Source organism: Anas acuta, chromosome 5 (genome assembly GCF_963932015.1).
Source record: "Anas acuta chromosome 5, bAnaAcu1.1, whole genome shotgun sequence".
Taxonomy (NCBI): domain Eukaryota; kingdom Metazoa; phylum Chordata; class Aves; order Anseriformes; family Anatidae; genus Anas; species Anas acuta.
This window is the reverse complement of record NC_088983.1, coordinates 53,099,027-53,119,181: the sequence shown is the minus strand read 5'-3', so window position 1 is coordinate 53,119,181 and position 20,155 is coordinate 53,099,027. Positions and strand designations below refer to the sequence as shown.

Sequence of the window (20,155 nt, the reverse complement as noted above, 5' to 3'; positions counted from 1 at the left end):
GAAACTAGGGTTGCCCTGCTGAGCTTCCACCTGCTACCTAAATGCACTTTGTTGCCAAATGAAGGGAGGTGTTGCCTTGATGCCAACAGATTGTGAGACTGTATCAGTTAAAGGTAATGTATTAAGATTGTGAGGTTAAGAACTAGAAAATGTGCACTGGACAACAAAACCTAGAAGCCTCTGTCTTAAAACTGCAGAATTGGTTAACATTATTTGTTTCCTAATCATTTGCATGAAAAAGTGGCACAGGTTCTAGTGTAGCACATCCCTTCTCAGATACTTAAACTTTTCCTGAACTGGTAATTTGATTCTTAATTACAATTTCCCCACTGGGCTTTTTATTTTTTTTATTTTTATTTTTTATTTTTTTGGCAGGGGGAGAGAAGGCTCTAGGGAAATGTAGGAATATAGGAATATTAACATCAAGGCTCAAGGCAGCCTTTTTTTCTTTTTTTTTTTTTTTTTTTTTTTTAATGTGGAGATCAGAGTATTAACTGTGGAGATGATCACAGAGCTGGTTGCATAAAGGGGCCAGTCTTGATGCTACTTGGAGATTTCACATGTGCATGTGCTGCAGCCTCCTTTATCTGTACAACTCAGTGTGAATTAGGCATGAGTTAGAGAGTTAGAAAAGAATGTAACATTTCTGGGGATGTTCAGGGAACATAAGTGATGAAAATGCAGGTGCTTTTAGACTTCAGAAACATATGTGGTTAGTCATTTATGATTTCGCTTTTGCCTAAATTTCACTTTAATCTTTGTTTGATTTCAAACTCATATTCTTGGCTTAGGCTTTTGCAGTCAGGAACTTGGACTAAAGCACTTGGTTTTATTTATTTATTCATTTATTTTTGCGTGAGGACAGCCTCACCATAAATGTCTCTCCAGATTTGGGTAGATTATATGATTTATAAAAATCTTGACCCTCCCCCACACAGCAGATTTTATTGGACTTGTTCCTGAATTTGTTAACAGATCAAATTTGTATTGTTGATGTCCCTCCTCCGGCTCCTTGTGATGGCTCGGCCACTGCTTATTGACTTTCACATATCAACAGCTTCATTAACCATTGGAACTATATCCTTGCCTAGTGGATGACATCTGATTTGCAGAAAGTTTCTTTTCAGTCTCATCTTCCAGATTGATATTTCTGTTCAGTTTACAGACCATTTCAGTTTCAGTTTACAGTATTGTTGTGCATGCTTTTGGCAGTTCTGGAAAGACACCACTGCTGTGTCATATAATTGACCCACCTCATTTATTTGGACCACCTTCTTCTGAAAAGAGTGAATGCACTCCTTGTGTGTACTTAGCTTATCTAACCACTGGTACTCGAATCATTAGCTTTGCCAGGACATGGATATAATTAGGGAATCCCAACTCTAGAAATGTTCCAGTGCTATCTGGTGAATTGAACAATAGCCATGTAGCTCCACCAAGTCTGTGCAGAAATAAAAACCCTACCAGTATTACTAGAAATACTGTAAGCTCAAGTACCTGTAGCTTTTGCTGTAGATTTAAAAATCACAAATCCAACCATTACTGACATTCTCTTAAGGAAAAAATGTCATTTAATTCTCATTAAAATTTCCATTAAAAAATTATGCTCAGTGTAAAGGGTAGATATGAATAAGGACAGATTGTGTAATAAGGAAAGCTGTGACAAGTTTTTGTGCTTATGACACTGATTGACATCAGTCAAGTCACTTAAAAGAGTCTTCAGAAATGGATATTCATTGTCTCTGGGGGCTATATGATTCTCAGAGAATTTGAAGAACTAGAGCTCAAATTTTTTGAATGTGCCCATCAACAACACCTTCAATTAACTTAATGAGGAGAAAGTCTTTCTATGTTGAACCATTACTATGAAGACAATCAAGGGTATCAGAGTATCCCTAAACTAAGGCTCTGACCCTGTGCCACCTGATGAAGGAGCTGCTGTTGGAGTCTCAGGTGAGATTCCACACTTAATGATTTTTTGTGGTGAAAAGAATCCAATTGCTGGCCTTTTGGTCTGGTTTGGGAAACGTACTGCTAAAAGTACATACCTGCTGCAGTTAGCGTTTGTAAAAAGTTAGCACTTTGTAAGAACATTTCCATCAGTTAGCTTTTCATCTCTCACCCCTCATTTCATTTCTCTCATTATGTCATGACTTAACACAGCTGAGGTCACCAATTCCATCACCTCAAAATAAAAACGAGGCTTATAGCAGTAGCTGCTAAAGCATGGTTAGAACTAGAATACAAATAAAAATAACTCCTGACTGCGCAAGTTATGGGCAGGTTGATGACATTTCATCCACTGGTATCTCTGGTGGATACCGAGTCAATCCTAGTACTACATTGTGTTCTTTGGTGTAAGATAGCATGTCTATAGCACAGAATGTAAGGGACTTGCAAGCAGATAAACCAGCAGTAGTATCATTATCACATTAAGTAATCATTTGAAATGCATTTAATTTCACACCATAGTAAGTACTGCTGAAACCACCACAAGCATATTAATGAAATAGCCCATTTATTTCAGCCTTGATTATCTGCTGGTTTGTGGACATTGTATCTCAGAAGCACTCACATGGAATGTACCCTAATCTTTTGTGGGTTGGGGGCCAGATTTATTTATGTCTATAAAATAGTAATTTCCCACTAGACAGAGAAGACTTATTAGGAGAAGCTGTTCAATTTTCAGATGTCTCCCTGGACAGTTTTATTTTCGTTCAGAATCTTGCTTCAGGTGAGATCCTCCAAGCAAAGGCAGTCTGTGGTTAAATGTGTCCTTTGGAAAACTGTGCCTTAGTTTCTGGATTATCTTGATGCAACTTCCTTGCCTTACCTGCACTGCATGCACTTTTGGCCTTTCTGCGTGTATTTAGACCTTTCTAATGTTTTTGAGTTGTTGCACTGTTTTGTTTGTTTGTTTTCTTTGAAGGGGTAGTGGGTTAAAAAGTTGAAGTTTGTTAATGATAGTTTGTTTTTTCTTCTTTTCCTTATGCATGTATCAGCAGTAGTTTACTTGTGGATCTACATCACCTCCGTAAGCTGTTTTGAAGCAGCAACCCCTTTTTTTTCTTTTAACTGTTTAAACCATTGTATCTGACCCAGTGGGTTTTGGAATCCAAGTCCTTGGCTGCAGGCATTACTGCAATATAATTGTTAGTTATTATTACAATAACTATCACAGTCATATGGACTAGCAGCAGCAACTCAATATTTGCGAGCCATTGGCAATCTGCTTACTGTTTCAATTTCTAAACTAATCTCTTGTATCATCAGTTAGGAATTAAAACCTAAGGGAAAAGAGATACGTTCATTAGTTTTGCATCTCCAGACCTCTCTGGAAGGCTGCTGCGGGTGGAGAACTTTGTCATTGCTCCTTCTGTCCCCAGACAACGCCCGCAGCGACCCTGACCCAAGCTCCACCTGAGCAGGCAACTGGCCCATGCCTCACACAGTCAAAAGGGGAAAACCAGGTCTGTAGGTCTTATAGGTTTGGGAGCGTTTATTCATTTTGGAGGTAAAAAATGAGGGTTCACGTGGAAGGAGCTGGAGAAGACACGTGTGGATGAATTTGTGGTGGAGGGCTGATGCGCGGGATGGCTCCTCTGAGGCTGGGAGGGCTGCTAGGAAGGGAGCGATACAGCCACAAGGATGCACCCCTGCCAGCCTTGGCTTTTACACAAACCAGGGAGCTCGGAAACGAGCCCCAGCTGCCTTCCCACCTCCGCCACCTCATCTGGTGCTGGTGTTGTGGGGGGGAGCCCGGCGGCGTGAGGCGTGAGGCGCTCGCTCGCTCTCTCCGCAGTTCCCCTTCCGAGAGCGCCTCATTTCCTCGCCACGTCCCCCGCAGGAAGCGGGGCGGCAGCGGCGGGGCCGGGAGCCGCAGCCCCTCACACAAACACACACACACAGAGAGCGGGGCCGGGGTGTGTGTGGAGGGGGTGCGCTGCGTGTGGCGATGCCGCGCGGGCGCCGCCCGTTGGGGTGGGGGCACGCGGAGATGCGCGGGGGGGGGGGCTGGATGCTCCCCTCGAGGCGCATGCGCGCTCCCAGCGCTCCATGACGAGAGCGCTGGGGCAGCAGCGGGAGGCCGGCGCGCGCTCCCATAGGCCGCCTTCCCTCCCTCTGCCCCCCCCCCTTCTCCTTTCTCCTTTACCCTAGCGGGGGCGCGCGCGCTGGAGCCGCCGGTCGCGCGCCGCCGCTGCCTCCGCTGTCAGGCGCGGGCGCTGCCCGCCCTCGGCTCGCGCGGGCGCGCGCGCGCTGTCAGCGTCTCGCGCCCCGTCTCGCAGTCCGGCGGCGGAGCTGGGGCTGGGGCTTGGGGCTCGGGGCTGGGGCTGCGCGCTTCCGTCTCCGCGCCCCGCTGCCCCCCTTCCCCACCCCCCTGCCCGCCCCTCATCCTCCTCCTCCTCCTCCTCTCCTCCTCCTCGCCCCGGCGTCTCTCCGCAGCCTCGGCCCTCGGGTAAGGGGATGCGGGGGTCGGGGGAGGCGGGCGCCGAGCCCCCGGGCCTGGCGCCGCCGCCGCTGCTCAGCAACGGTCGCCGTGAGGGGAGGGAAAAGCGGGGGGCGGCCCCAGCCCCGAGCCCGGCTCCCGCACCTGAGCGAGGGGCCCGGGCCGCCGGGAGGAGCGGGGAGGCCGGGGCCGGGCCCCGTGAGGAGCCCGGTGGGGAGCGGGGGACGGGGGGTGGGGGGCGGCCTCCGGGTCCCCTCATCCCCGGGGCCGCGGCCGCCTGAGGGGAGCCGCTGGGCTGCGGGCGGCGGGGCCGCGCCTCACGGCCCGGGCCGCTCGCTCGGGGAAGTGCGGGGTGAGGAGCCGGCGGGTGCCCTCGGGGTCTGTTGCTGGTGAGGTGTTTTTTGTTGTTTTTCTTTCTTTTTTGCTTCAAGTTTGTGCTTAACGCCTGCTCGGCTCTGTCACACGTGTGTGCTCTCCAAAGGCTGCGAGCCTCTGCTCTCAGAAGTAGGCAGGGACCAAAGGAAAAGGGCTGGATGTTGCTGATCGCCCTGAGCATCCTCTCGCCTCATCCCTGCTATCCGGTGGCGTTTGCTGCGTCGTGCCTGGTCCTGGTTGTACCAAACAGCCTCCGGGCACAGACATCAGCTGACGCTGCTGCTGCTTGAAGGGCTGAGTTCCTTGGGGCAGCACCTGCCTCGGTGTGCGCAGCATAACCTGCGGTAACACAGCGTGGTCGGCGCCCTGTCGTCCGCATGTGGGGTGGATGTGGAAAACTACCAATGATTAGAATATTCTTCACTTTCCGTGTGACAAATACAGCGTGTGTGTGTGTGAACACCGATGTATACACACACACACACATGCTTCCTCTACCCCAAAATGCAGCGTTTTGGTGTCTTGTTATCCAGGCATTGATTGAAAACTGATGGAGTAAATACTTCAGAAAGAGTGTTTAAGCATGAAAAGGTCCTTGGCTTTTCTAGCGTTAGTCAATTTTTGTTCAAAGTCATTCTCCAGTGTAAATTATCAAAAACTTTGGAGAAGTCTGAGCTGAAAAAAAAAAAGTCAGCATTGCCTGAGCGGTTCCTCCTTTGGGCAGTGTTACAGAAAGCTCTGTTATAATCCTTTCCATTATTAAACAGAGCTAGTTATTAGAACTTATAAATTAGTGACTGTACTTTGATGTATTTCCAGTAATATCCATTTCTCCGGTTATTACAAATATGCTTACTACCAAATTTTTATTGATACTTGTTAGGGTTTTATATATGTGTTAGGTAGGGTATGTACCTATCTGTACCTGTAACTGGCAACCTATCATATTGCAGAGTTTGCATATTTTCCCAACAAAACATAATGAGACAACCTTTTTTCAGGTTCAAAGTATAATCAATTATTCATATTTTTGAGGAAGCAGCTCAGTAATGAGGGAAGTAGGAATCAGCCTGGAATGTCAAATCATGCAAATTCACTTGCTCAGTGATGTTGCTTCCAGGACGCTTGACAACAGAGAAGCACAGCAGGTCAGGCTGCAAGTAGTAACTCTCTTTTTCTTTTACTCCTGTAACCAGCAAAATTCTAAACAAAACAAGACACAATAGCTGAGCAACTTAAAAGATATTAGGTCTAGTTAATATTAGAACAAAAAAAAACCAACAGTGTTATCAGTGCTTGCTGGGATACAAAGTGAATTAGCAAAGGTAATACTAAACCACATAGTGACTTCCTTTTGTTTTGGCATCTGTGACTCTGCAAACAGAGGCTTGATTGTACAGGGAAGTTTGCATGTATTATGGATATTACAGACCGTTCATGGGACTAACCTGAAAAATTTTCAGTCCACTCCTGTCTCTCTGTAGCTGTATAGAATTGCTGCTTTATCTGTATTAAACTGAATGATTTTTCCAGTCTTGGAGTTTATGCACAGTATAAAATGTATGTACAAAATTACTTTTTTTCTGATCAGTCTGTTCATTGAAATTTAAGGGGATCAAGGTGAAGAAATTTTGGGCTTAGGTATTTAAATCTTGTTAAACCAGAATTTTAAGTAAAAAATAATTACTATAATGTTAGGCTGGTCTGGAGGGGGAGCTAGTGTCAAAGCAAAATGTGATTTCATTTTTTCCTGGACTCATTCAAAAGCTTGCTGTTTGGTCATAGATTATGCTTCTAATACAATAAGGAAAACAAACGCAGATGATGCACGCTCTGTGTGATTGCATTAATATGCATCTGTTATAGGATGAGTATAACCTGCAGATGATGTGTGTGGTTTTTAGGAAAATCACTTGCATGTTTTGCTATTATGCAACAACAGCCGTCTTCAAAGTTAGAAGTAGCAAGATCAAGCTCTCATAAATCATGAAATGCCAGAGATTCTTGTAAAACTGTAGCCTGGCCTGTAAATATTTGGTTAAATGTTGCATTTTCCCTTACAATGTTTCTTTTAGTGTATGGAGTAGAATGGCATAGATTGTGTTCAGTGAGCAACATGATATCTTAGTCCCAAATAATATGTGGCCTCACTATTTGTTACATGCTTCTCTTACCGTACCTTGTTAATTTTCTCTTTTACTGTTTCATTACCTTCAGTCTCTAGTGCTTGCACATTTCACTAGAAACATTTTCACAGAATTCTCTGGAGATGTGTTATGTGTCCCTTCATGCTCCCAATTCGGGGCTCTTTTGACATGATTTTTCAAAATAATCTATCAGTGTTTTAATGATCTGCATGCTCCGAAATGCTTTCTCATGAAGGGCTGTCTCCCAGGTACCAACAATAACCTGGCTTTTCTTTATTACTTTTTTTTTTTTTTTTTTTTTGTAGATCACTTAACTGGGATCTGTGAATGGGTATGCTACAAAAGATCTTACTGTTTGATTTGTAGGTTGATGTCTGTTGATTTAGACTGCAAGTATAAATATCTAGAGCTGCTGTAAAGTTAGCCCCAAGATACTAAGTCAAAAGTTTTGAGTGCCCGTTGAAAGACCTTTTTTCATTAAGAGGATTTGCCTGTGAGGAACCAGAAGATTGAATTGAATCCTCCAGGACAATAATAATCCCCTCCCTTTTTGTGTAATACCTATCTTACTAGCCTTACACTTGCCAGTATTTGCAGCACATACAGCAAAGTACTTGTATAATACAGTAGTATTTGTACTTTTTAAAATATCTTGTTCACTAATACAGCAAAAGCACCTTGTACACGTAGTCTTTCGCCTGAGTTTTTCTTTCTTCCTACCAGTCTTTTCACCTATCTCAGCCTTGCTGTGCATCCTAAATTCAAGATTTTGTTCACTGTGTCAACTAGAGTTGACAGGGCAGATGCAGAGCCCTGCACCTGGGAAGGAAGGGCACCCTGCAGTGATGCAGGTGGGGGACTGGCAAGCTGGGAAGCAGCTCTGCTGAAAAGACCCGAGGGTCCTGGTGGGCAGCAAGCTGAATGTAGGCCAGCAGCTGCCTGCCCCCGCAGGAAAAGGCCAGTGGCATCTCAGGCTGTATGAACAGCACAGCCAGTGGATAGAGGGAAGGGATGATTCCTCTCTACTGGGGCTCATTAGACCACGTCTACAGTACCTTGCCCAGTTTTGGGACCCTCAATACAGGGAAGATTGATTAAACTGAAGTGAGTTCAGTGGAGGACCACCAGGAGGTTTAGGGGAGCTGGAGCACTTGCCCTGTGAGGAGAGCCTGAGAGCTGAGTTTGTTTGGCAGAAGAGGCTCCAGGGGGATTTTAACAACAACCTGCTGGTACCTTGGAGGAGATGGAGCAATGCTCTTTTCTGAGCTGTATGGTGGGAGCTCAAGAGTCAGTGATCATAAGTTGGAGTAAAGAAGGCTCAGACTGGGTGGAGAACTTCCTCTACATGATTTAGTCACGCTGTGGAAGTGGTTGCTCAGAGAAGTTCTGCAGTCTCTGTCTTACAAGTTTTCAAGACCCAGCTGAATAAAGCTGAGCAATTTGGTCTGATCTCACAGGTGACTTGAGTTTGAGCAGGAGGTTGGACTCAGGACATCTAGAGGCCTCTTCCAACCTGTGTTATCGTATCAGTCTAAAACTGCCGATGCCTAGCTCCCAGGGGCCTTGTGCTGGAACACAGTCGGTACAGAGAAAATGTGTAGGTGGCTGAGCTGTAACATATCAAAACAAAATAACAATGAAGTTACAGTGAGCTTGACAAAAGCATCATTTGTGTGTCAGGATATACGTTTTGCTGTCTCTTAGGAAGATGCGTGTGGACCTTCAAGCACTTTTTAAGGAAAAGATAACCTTTTGTAGTGCAAAAGGGTAGCTTTCTGTAGCTTTCTTTGGAAAGGAGGAAAAAAAAATATGTTTCACATAAAAAGAAAACATTGAAGGAGCTCAGCTTTGATATGGACACCTGGCACAGAATGGGTCATCTTGGAAAGCCTTTGAGAACTTAAAAGAAAATGAAAAATGAATTTTCTATAGGATATTATCTGGTAGCCTTAAAAATGGGTGATCTTTCTGGATCGTTTGTCATGATAGATAATTCATATTATGCAGCTCATAATGCATCATTTCAAGGTGATGATTTTCAGCCTATCTATTAAATCAGTTGCAACCAATTTTCAGCCCCTTCACTCCCCCTTACTCCCCAGTACATGATATACTAGTTCTATCATATAATTACCGTTTCTTCCTCTTATTTTCTAACCGATCTCCCTCTACTGCTCCAAGTTTTCATAGAGGGATGGGGAACAAATAAAGGAGGAGAAGTGGTCCTAAGATGCAAGAAGCCCAGTAATTGTTTTAAGACTTCAAGCTACAGATCTGCAAATCAGGAGAGCTGTCTGTGGCTACTATTAAATGATAGGTTAGGAATCTTTTTATTTTTTTGTCATATTTTTGTTGAAATATGAGCTACTACTTGAGGAAGTCTTTGAATAATCCTTTTCTAAATTTTTTTTCTCTGTTATTTGTATGAGCTAAACTGTAGTGCTTGGGACGCCCCCCTGGATCCCCGACCCTGTTTGCTTCATAACTTTATAGTGTTAAGGTGAATCATTTTCTGTAATGCTAGAAAGTTTCTTTTGCGAGATGGTAATAGCAATGCATATCACCATGACATTATTAATTCTGCAAGGTAAAAACTGTTTTTAGAAGCCTTGGAATATTGCCGTGAATATCTTATGGAAGCTAATTCTGGCTTGCCCTGTGTGAGACTTTTCCTTCAAAGCATTGCTCTTCATAAGTTTTTTGTAAAACAACTAAGAATTGTATTCCAAGAACCTCCCAATGTTTATCTTTAGTTTATTAAATTTCTTATCGTGAACTTTACTATAATTTGAATAGATAGAACTTGAACAGTGTCATAACTCTTTATGCTAAATCTGATTTCATGAGTACAAATGCACTTTTCAAGCTCTTTGGAGATTTTTCTCAATTTTTTGGAGGTGTTTGTATGTATGTATGTAGTAAAGCAAAAAGATGTGACATGCTGTTTATTGACTGGTTCATAGAACTTAGTGTTGTTGTTTTGTTTTGTTTTGTTTTTTTAAATTGCTACATTATCAGTGTATTCAATTACATAAATTTATTTGTTAAACTCTTTGTCAATGAAGAGGTTTCTGTTGACCAAGAAGCAAATGACCTCTTTCAAAAATGCAAGCTTTCAGTAAAATTGCCCAGAGCCTTTGTCTTTAGCTCCCTGCCTCTATTTATGATGATAAAATATGGAATATAGTTGAAAAATATATATTACATATACATGTATGTATATATTATATACAATATAAAATATGTCAGCTATGCTGACATCTAACCTCCTTCTGGGTGTTTGTTAGGCAACTTCCCCTGACAGCCCATATGGATATTCACACATTAGATGGTTGTGTAGTTGAGAATGAACAGTTTTTGCTGTTGCAGTATATGTAGTACGGTGATCTTCTCTTTCTCCCTGTTGAGTAATGGTCTCTTGGCATGTAATTGCTAAAGGTTTGAATGCCTAACAGAATTTTATTTGCATTTCTTGCATTTATGGTTCACTCTTGTTGAAAAAAATATTTGATAAATATGTTATCGTGTAATAAGACTTGATTTTCCTATGATGTTGTCATTTACTATAGTCACTGTAAAAGAGTTTTTATTCTAGGTTAGACCTCTTGGCTCTAGTCAAGTGAATTGTTCAAGAGCTAGTGACAGCTATCGCCAAACATAGGGAATGTTAGGGAGCAGTACGGCATTTCTGCAGGCATGATGCTGTCTTGCTAAGGGAAGAATGATGGGACTTAATATTTGAAATGAAGGCATCTTGTTCATTTATCTGAAGACATAATAGCAGTGCTTTCTGTATTTTTACTTGAGAAAGTTGTTTATATTTTGAAAATTATGACTTACACCTAAGTCATACTGAGTTGGTGAAGACATCCATATAAAATTTTGATTGTGTCTTTCTACCAATTAACTAGAAAAATAAATGATTGATCTTGATGGCTTATTGTTTTTGTAGATTTGTCTAACTTTTTATTTCTGAAAATCTCAGCTAGTGGATGGAGATATGCTTTAGTGTCCCATCAGAAGCGTCACCCAAGACACCAATTGCATGGTTATTTTTCAAAATAAATGTGATAAATAGGAAACAGAATGGGATCCCATTAGTTTGAGTGCTGTTTCGAGAGCTCATGAAAATTTGTCTAAGGAGCCTTCCTCTGACTCTCTTAATGTTTATGTAGTCAATGTAAATATGGAAACACTTTTTCACAGTTTATTTAAATATATTTTCTCCTGACACTGATATGAAATGTTGCAATATGTTCACACTGTTTTAGACAGCAAAGATGTATCCTGGGTGTTCATGAAGATTGTTGTTTCCTGCTGAGAAGTTTGAGTAGTGGGTGTAATTCAGTGGCACCTGCAGGTTAAGCATAGTCAACCAGTAGAGTTTTGGGCATATGGAGGGGTATTCCATTGACCTGGCTTCTAACTCAGTAAAGCATTGCTTGTTCTCTTAATGGTACTCTGCACCATTTCTGTTTTTCAAGTGTTCCTCCAAGTCATAAACAGAGGATCTGTAGATTGATAACCTTTGGTAGCACCTTTTCTCCTGAAGTCTCTTGCAAATGTGTAGCACTGTTGTTTAAGCTTTTTAACTTCCCTGGCAGGAGCAACGACAGGTAGATTGATTATTTCTTTATCTGGTTTAGACATTTCTTATCGGAAGAGATGATAGTTTTAACTGTGCTTTTTGAAATAGTAAGTGCTTTGGAATGAAAATGTAGGGAATGCTCTGTTGGACAGCTCGTTTCTTGGTTGTTGCTCAAAAATATTGTACCAACTTAGTGTTTATTAACTGCCATTGCTTGGTGTTGAGGGGTACCTAGAGCTCAGTGGTTCCCTTAGACTATGGCCTTTTTTTTTTTTTTTTTTTTTTTGTTACTGCTATGCTAGGTTAAATGTAATTATAGAGAAAAATGTGCTGTGAACTGTGAATTCCCATCTGAGAATTCTTCAGCTGTGCTTAGATGTGCTGTGTGAAGACGTTACTGTGTTATGAAGGTGAACAGTCCCAGGTGTGCACAGTTAGCATGAAGTAATATAAAAAAACAAACAAAACAAAAACAGTATGGCAGTATTTAAGGAAAATCAGTATAAAGACTTTTTGCAGTGTATTAGTAGTGCATATCAGTGTGAAAAGTTTCTGCTGGACTGCTTAAACTGGAAGATTGTTTCTCTCATTGTGATTTCTAGTGGCATTTATAATATTGGGGTAATTGCTGAGAGTTACTTGGTCAGCATGTGTACCATGGAGAAAAGATATTTGGCAAGAGGAGCCATCGGTTCTTGAAGATTCAGCCTGAGCCTCAACAAGATGTTTTGTCTCTCTGCTATCTTTTATCTAGCCCTTTTAAGCTTTAGACTTTCTATTTCCTGACACAGACTTTTGAAGCATAGTGACAGGTTTGTCCTTCCTTATCCAGTAGGCTCACTAATGAGTTCAATGATGGACAGCGCTGTTGTCAAACTGCATCTCTGTAAAACTGTGCTTATAGTAAAAGCTACTACAAAATGTGCTTTTACATCAGACTTAAGATGGCATCTCAATGATTTTTCTCATTCTTCCCTATTTTCTTCTATATACTACCTTTTTCTTTCTGACCATTTTTTCCTGGGATCAGGATTTAGCAGAAAACCCAATTTTGTAACTCTGTATTCCTCCTTGGTGTCTTAGTGCCTCTGTCAGCGCCTCCTGACTGCTATAGGAAAGGGTGATCTATGGCTAAGAAAAAGTTGTTATGAAGGAAAACAGTGGTGATCGGTGTAATTTAAAAAGTTCTTTGCTGTATAAAAGCAGGATTATCCTCTAATACAAGTCACTTAGGGTAGCTTGTAACGCAGTCGTTGGGTAGTGCAGGGAAACCTACACTGCAACAGATACCTACTTGTTTTGGGAGTGAATGAAGGACTCTTGTGGAGGTTCATACACTGCAGACTGAAAGAGAGAAGAAGATGAAGTTCAGCTGGATTAAACTAAACATGTAACTTTGAAAGGGATATTTGCTTTTTGTCACTAAATAGGAAAGATGTGTAATTTTATAGAAATTTCCATTAAAAATTAAGCATCAAAAGAGTAAGAGAGGAATGCAAGATTGCCCAATGGATAGTAAAAGAAGAGGATAAGGAAGGAGCAGAAGCACTTCAGGAGGAACCTTCATTCATACATTTAGCAATAGTTTCTTCTTAATATCATACTAGTTTAGTCTGTTTATCGGTATGCACACTCAAGGAAAAGGTATGTTACAAAATGGTTGTGCAAAAATGAGCAACTTGACAGACCTGAAACTTCTCTGAAATTAAACCTATCTTAGTTTTAGTACATGTTTTTTCCCTTAACATTTAGGCTTCTTAAAGTTTGTACTTTTTTTTGCTGCACTGAAACACAGAAATTTCATATTTTTTGTGTAATATTCATGCTAACAGAACAATGTTGAATAAAAATTTTCAGCTTCCTTCATTATTGGGTACCATCAGCTACCTAACAAATTTTGACAAGGTCTCTCAGGTTTCTGTGGAGCAGGGTCTTATTAAAAATCTCTGACCATTTCTTTGATCTTAATTGATTTCTTTGATCTTAATATCAGCTCTGATAGTCTTTTCAACGTTTTTTTGTGGATCTACCTTTTTATTAGCATGTGTCTGATAAACATGAAGCTGCAGCTCTGTCTAGCCCCGAGGGAAGGAGTAGTGTTGTCTTTTCCTTTTTTCTCAGCTTCCTGGATGCTGAACGCTGCTGGCAGCTGTTCATAGCCTTCCCATGGAGCAGCAATGGCAGCAATATGAAATTGATACCATCTTTGAAATGTGCACAGCTGCTGGGATGGTTCTGAATCACAGCAGTAGAGTTAACCTCAGTCTTGTTAATGTCACCTTACTGCTATTTGACTAATCAGTTAATAAAAGTAGAGTCACTGAAGCTGTCTGATGATAGACTTCGGAATAAAGTGCTGTGATTATTATTTGGTTATTGTTTGAAAAACTGAAAGTGAAAGATGGCATTATGTAGAGATATTGCTATGTATACTAGTTCCTGGTATAATTTCCATAGCAATATCAAACTGTGGGCTCACTATGAGCAGGTTTGAATTACTTGCCTGCTTAAAAAGGAAGAAAAAGACAGGAAGCAACAGGGAACACCTCTGTGGCACAAAATATGGTGCTATTTTTCTTTTAATCTGCTACTGTATGAATTGTTTTAATATGCAATAAAGGATTCTTAGTAGTTCTGTTGGCACTTGTCTTAAATGTTACTTCCCCAAGTAATGCATGCTTTGGTATTTGTAGGGATAACAGGTCTCTATAGTGGTAGTAGAGATGTGTATTTATTAATTTTAAAAGAACTATCTCCCTAATATCTTAAGTTTAATAGGCTGAGTCAAACCCCACAGTTTAAAATAGTTCCTTATAATTAATACCAAGGACCACTACCTTTTTTTATACATAAATACAAAATTTGAAAAAAAAAAAACCACCTTTTTTTTTTTGTCTTACAGTTATCTTCCTTTTTGTTGCATTTTTAACATCACTATTGTTTTTCAGTGGCTTGCATGGTACTTTCTTCCTCTGTGAAGCTTGCTGGTTTTCATCTTAGAGTTTTTTTCTTGCTGGCGCTGTCAAACTTTGTCTTCCCACCCTTCTCTTTTATAGGGTAGGTCTTCTATTTTGAGCTAATAACTGTAACCTATAACAAATAATTTCCTTCCTCAGGTTTAAGCAGAGGTTGGCTTCTTACTGAATTTCTTGACCTTATTTGAAAACAATAGATTTTGCCAGCATTTATTTATTCTTCATGGTGCTTGTATTCTCAGTTAAAAACTTTCTTAATTTGGCTTTTCTGACAGCTTTTTTTCGGTCTTCTCTTTCAGTAGCCTTTGTTTAGGGACAGTTCTCTCATTGTTCTTCTTTCTGAGTGGTTGTTAGATTTCTGAAGATGGTTGCTTCTTTTCTTTTTTTTTTGCACTTTTTCCCTTTTCTTAGTTTTTTGTACTCTTCCAGATTTATCTGCACTTAGATTTTATTTTCTTAAGCTGGTTTGATTTCAAATCCCTTTTGGCTGCATCAACACTAATAAAGTGAGCCATTGTCTGGTCTTGAGGACAGCTGGCATGGAATGAGATTTGCTCATTCTGTTAATCTCTTGGTTTTCAAAGCAGGTAGTTGCATGCATAGTACCACTTGGAAGTTTTCCTGGCGATGTGATAACCCTAAGAGTGTTCCCAAGGGTTATTTAGAAGAGTGCAGTTGGCCTTTACCAAAAGTATTTTGGGGCTTGTTCTAACACGATGATTTGCATTTCAGTGTCTGGGAAAGTTTCAGGCACTCGTATATTGATGCAGACTTTTAGGTTCGCTTTCACAAAACCAATAGTCAACCCAGTTACTAATTAGAAGTAAATTCAACTATGTCTATGATCTGCTTCCTGAAAGCCCTATTCTGTGGTTCATTAATACTTAACTCTGGTGCTTTGAATGATTCTGCTAGCTGTCTAGAAGAAAAATATAATGAAAAAGAAACAAACCACGTCTCCCTCAACCACTTAAATTTTCTTGTTTGGCAATTTTTACTTTTCTTTGCTCCTCATCACTGTAACATTCTTATTTTAATGTTATGTGGAGACTTTCAGAATGTTTGGCTTCTGTTACGGTCTGGATCTCAGAACAAGGGTATAAACCGTAGATATTCAGGACAAAATTTCTTGCTTTACTTGCTTTTTAGCTGTATCTGTCCTTCCTAAGCCAACTGTGCCTTCTAACTTTATGTAGTACCCCTCTAAACATGTTGTCAATTGAGTGATATTTTTGTTTACATTCTGAGATTTTCAGCTCTTGTTTTATTCCCCGTAGTTTTATCATTAGTTTAGAGATCAAGAAAACTCTGAAGACAGTCTGCAGTTTGCTGTCTTTCCTTCCCTGTGATCATTTAACTATGCTTCCACTCCTCACTTTGGAGTTGAGAACTAGGTTAGCATTTGTAAGCCCTCTTATTTTATTAAAGAAGGAAGTCTTTGCCTCTAGTTTGCTCATTGGTGATACGAATGACAGCAGATTTTTAGCTTCCAGTCTGGGAAGCACAGATGGCACTTCACATGGTTGAGAAGAAGTGGAACTCTGGGGAAATGAAACACAACATACGTTTTCCTGGATTTGAGAGAGCTAAGAGAGGTCCAGTGCCTCCTGCCTTTTCCCTAATTTTCCCGAAATCTGTGTTACACATGCAAGTGTGTAATGTAGTAGCAGTGTCACTACAGCATATGTGAAACTCCCTAGAGTGAAAAATCTAGGGGTAGGGGTATTCCCAGATCTTCCTTCAGGGAGTGTCGTGATGTGTCAGTGAGAGCCATCAATTTTTGAAATAAAAGGGAAAAATGAGTCAAATGACTGGCCTAATGCCTCTTGAAAGAGGGGAGCCGGAAAGAGCTTAGCAAAACTATAAAATGTCCAGTTGCCTTATTTCATTTAGAGTGACTTACCAATGCAAAACAAATATTTAAAACACATATTGAGGATGTTGTTCAGTAACTTAGTTATTAGGCACTTAAGTATGTTTGTGAAGGAAATGTGTTGATTATATACCGCTCTGTACTATATCAGTTTTGTTGACTCTTCTATATTTATGCTCTGAGAAACCATTGTGTGTGAAATTTTCGGTATCACAAAGTGACTTTATATCTTAGAGCATCTGTTTTATGTTTTCTTCCAGTAAGGATAAGCACTTTGATACTGAACTCAGTTCCTAATTATTATTTGTGCCATTAAAACAGCACTGGCATAGAAAAAAGTCAAAGTGCCAAAGCTCTACCTGAAAAGGGGAAAATGTAAGTGAGGAAAGCCTTGTCATTTAGGCTTGTTTTGAGGACTTAGAGGGGAATATAATGCTTCCAAATCTGCATCTTGTTTGGTTCAGTAGAATTTTGTTAAACAATTTTATGTCCTTCTCAAACCTGCAGTAGTCACAGCTTGTTTAAAGGGGAACCTTTACTACAAACTGAGCAGCAGAAAGAATCCCTTGCACTTCACTGCATAACAGCTAATTCCTGAGAGCCTTTATCCTCTCTGCAGGATAAGTTAGATGTTTTGGATTGAATCCTTAAATATTATGGGTTCAGTATATTCTAGCTTTTCTTTAGCTCTTAGCAGTAATGAATCTTAGACTTATATAAAGATTATTTTACCCATATAAAGGTTATCTTTCTCTCTGTTCCCCTGGGTTGTATTTTCTTTCCATGTTTGTTTGAGGAAACCTACTTAGTGCTAGAAGCTAAAGCTGATACCAGATAGGTGGGTTGATGGGTGTAAGAGAAATTAAGTTCCTTTTTTTTTTTTTTTCCAGCTAAATAAGTGTTTCACCATAGAAGTAACATTCTCTCATTTTAAACTTGAAAGCCATTGTTTGGAGCCACACTTGGTTTACTGGAGGAATATTTTTTTTTTGCTTTTGTTTACCAAACATGAAAAAAAATGTTCATTGTAACAATGTAGCTCATGTTGTACTGTTTTTTTTTTTTTATTTTTTTATTTTTTAATGATTTTTGTTGGAATAAACTCATTTTCATATGTAATATTTTTCTTAACATAATTTTAATCACTTCCCTGCCAGCTACTTGAAATAATAGAGCCAACACTGAAATGAGCAAGTTAGTGACCTTGCTAAAAAGCTGATCTGATTGCTTCTGAAATGCCAAGGAGACGGGATTATCATACTTAGTAGGTGGTTTATGTGTTTGGAACTATAAACAGTGGTTTAAGTTCAATACAAGAAAATAATAAAAAAAAACATTGCAAATTCACATAGTCAAGTGCTGAGAAGAGCTCCTGGCACAAGTAGGCTGCTCATCAGAGAGAGATGGCTGTGGTATGACCCAGCTCCTGATCTGTTTCCTTCTCAGATGATGTGGCTCTGCAGCAGTAACATGATTCCAAGCCACATGAGGTGGTTCCTAGCATTTAAAAGAGGTTGTTAGGACCAGCCAATAAAGCACTGCTTCATTTGCATTTAGGAAATGGTATATAGCTCTGATCAGTCACACTCAGAAAAGGCTGAGTCTCAAAAGATCAAGGAAAGAAAAGAACTTAGTGTGATTATGCTAAAGTTGAGCTTCCTTTCTTAAAGGAGAATGAAAGAGAATTTGGCAAGTGACGCCTAGAAAGAAATAACAATAGTCTTTGCTGAGTGTTAGAAAGTATATGGGAGAGAGAAATAACACAAAATAACTGTATCTAAGGGATAAATTTAGTAACAAAACTAGTTTGAAAATCAGTCTAGTCTTGAAAAAATTGTAGCAGGGAGAAACTCAGATGTTCAAGATGGTCTTTGGTACAATTACATAGTAGGACTCTGTAAGATGATGAAGTTGATCCCAGAGGTAAAAATTAAAGACGTACATCTGAGATTTTTTAGTTCTAGAAAAATAGAAATTTTGGAGAAGGGATAGCACAGCTGAGAAAAGATTTGATTGTTGTTTGTCATAACGTTTCCAATTTTACATATTCTGGTAGCCTGCAGGGAACAGGAGGGAATATTTATTTATTTATTTGTTTATTCCTTCTTGGTGCATAGCTTAAATTTGGTGTTTTATCCATCTTTTTCTGAAGCAAAGGCAATTTGCCGCTGACCGAAGGGATTTTGAGTTGAGGTGTCTGGTTCTTCCTGTAGTAGTGGGAAAATAGTTCAGGCCTGGCATGGGGGGCTGGTGCCCGCATTCAAATTTAAATGAGTTTGCCCCAGTAGGATGGAGAAGGGAGGACAGAAGTGTTTTTTTTTTTTTTTTTTTTTTTTTTTTTAACTCTCCTCTGTATTCATGAGGTGATGAGATTATTTTCATTTAACACATTCTGTGGTTGCAGGGACCTATGGCGTAGCTGGCATCCATGAATTCTGTTATCTTGCTCTTGTGAATTCAAATTTTTTGTGTTTTTAAAATTCATTCAAATTACATGAAAAGTATTGATAAAGTGGTTTGGACTTTTGTTTTGAATGTGTTCATGTAATGCAAGAAATTGGATTAAGCTTAGTATGGGACCTCTTGTAAGGATATATTTTTATGAATATATTTATTTTAATAAAAGGTAGCAAGTAGGTACACTGTACCACCAATTTGAAGTCAGGATCAGGCACACAACCGAAGTTTTCTTATGGTGAGGTCTCTTCATGACCTTTATCTACAAAAAGGTGTGCATAGGGCAGGGGCAGACCTGTCTGGAAGGCACCTCTGTCCAATTCATCTAGTGATGTTTGTAAATTTTGCCGAGGTGATTGAACAGTAGATGCAAAAATTATTTAAATAGTAGTGGATATTTATAAAGATCAGTTTTCAAGAATGTATTAATAATATCAGGTTGGCAAATGGTAAGCTTCTGGGTAGCTGTTAACTTTTGAATGACAGAATAGGCTGGCTATTTTTTTCCATGGTTTCCTAGCGAAATCTGGGAGCAGATAGCCACTTTACTTTAGTTTTGATGATCTTAAATGTAGGGTTTAATTTTTTTCCTTTTAGTAATAGATTTATGGATAGAGAAAAAAAAAATTACTCGCCTTCTACACCTCGACTTTAGCACAGCATGGTACTTTGCAACTTACTCTGAGCAGGTTATGGACTACAAAAAATATTCTACAACCAGTGCATAGGTGGTTGCTAAACAGTACGCAAAACTCAAGTTAAAATGTTATTGCCATACAGATAGAATCTGTTAAATGGAGCTGGGCTGCACAGCTTCATGTTAAACCAGCTTAGTATATTTCACTGTAGTGTTTTTGGAGTTACTCACATTGTGGAAATATTTGCTTGGAGCAGAGGTATAAAATACATTGAAACTTTTTTTTTTTTTCCCTGCAACATTTGTCAAGAACTGTTACGTAGCTACTTCATGTTGATTTGTATGTCTGTATGGAAAAAAGATGGAAATATATACATTTTTCCTTTTATTGTTCTGGTCTGTTTTTATCTCTTTTAATATATCGCAGCTGACAATTTTGTGGAGCTTTTTGTAGGGTGTGGTGAAGTGCCCAGCCTAGTATGACTGGCCTTTTGGTGGACTGCCTGTAAATCCATTGCTTATAGACACACCAGCTTGTATACTTATTAATAATTCTTTTAATTACATGAACTTTTAACATTGCCCCTTGTTACTCAGTTGTGCTTGGCTTGCCAACTGCCCTCTAGCCAATAGCTTCAATTCTCCGTTGTTGTGAC

The 20,155-nt window shown here is 40.0% G+C and overlaps 1 protein-coding gene across 6 annotated transcripts in view; it reads left to right on the top strand.

The window, feature by feature from the left end:
• Positions 1 to 20,155, top strand: part of FUT8 (fucosyltransferase 8) — a 109,329-nt gene that overhangs the window by 15,035 nt on the left and 74,139 nt on the right. For 2 of the 6 annotated variants that reach the window (XM_068684744.1, XM_068684741.1), the window contains exon 1: positions 4,174 to 4,456. The exons of the other annotated variants lie outside the window; for them this stretch is intronic. The gene's annotated coding sequence lies outside the window, so the exon portion shown is untranslated. Of the gene's footprint in view, positions 1 to 4,173; positions 4,457 to 20,155 lie in introns of those variants that run through there. 6 annotated transcript variants of the gene reach the window in all.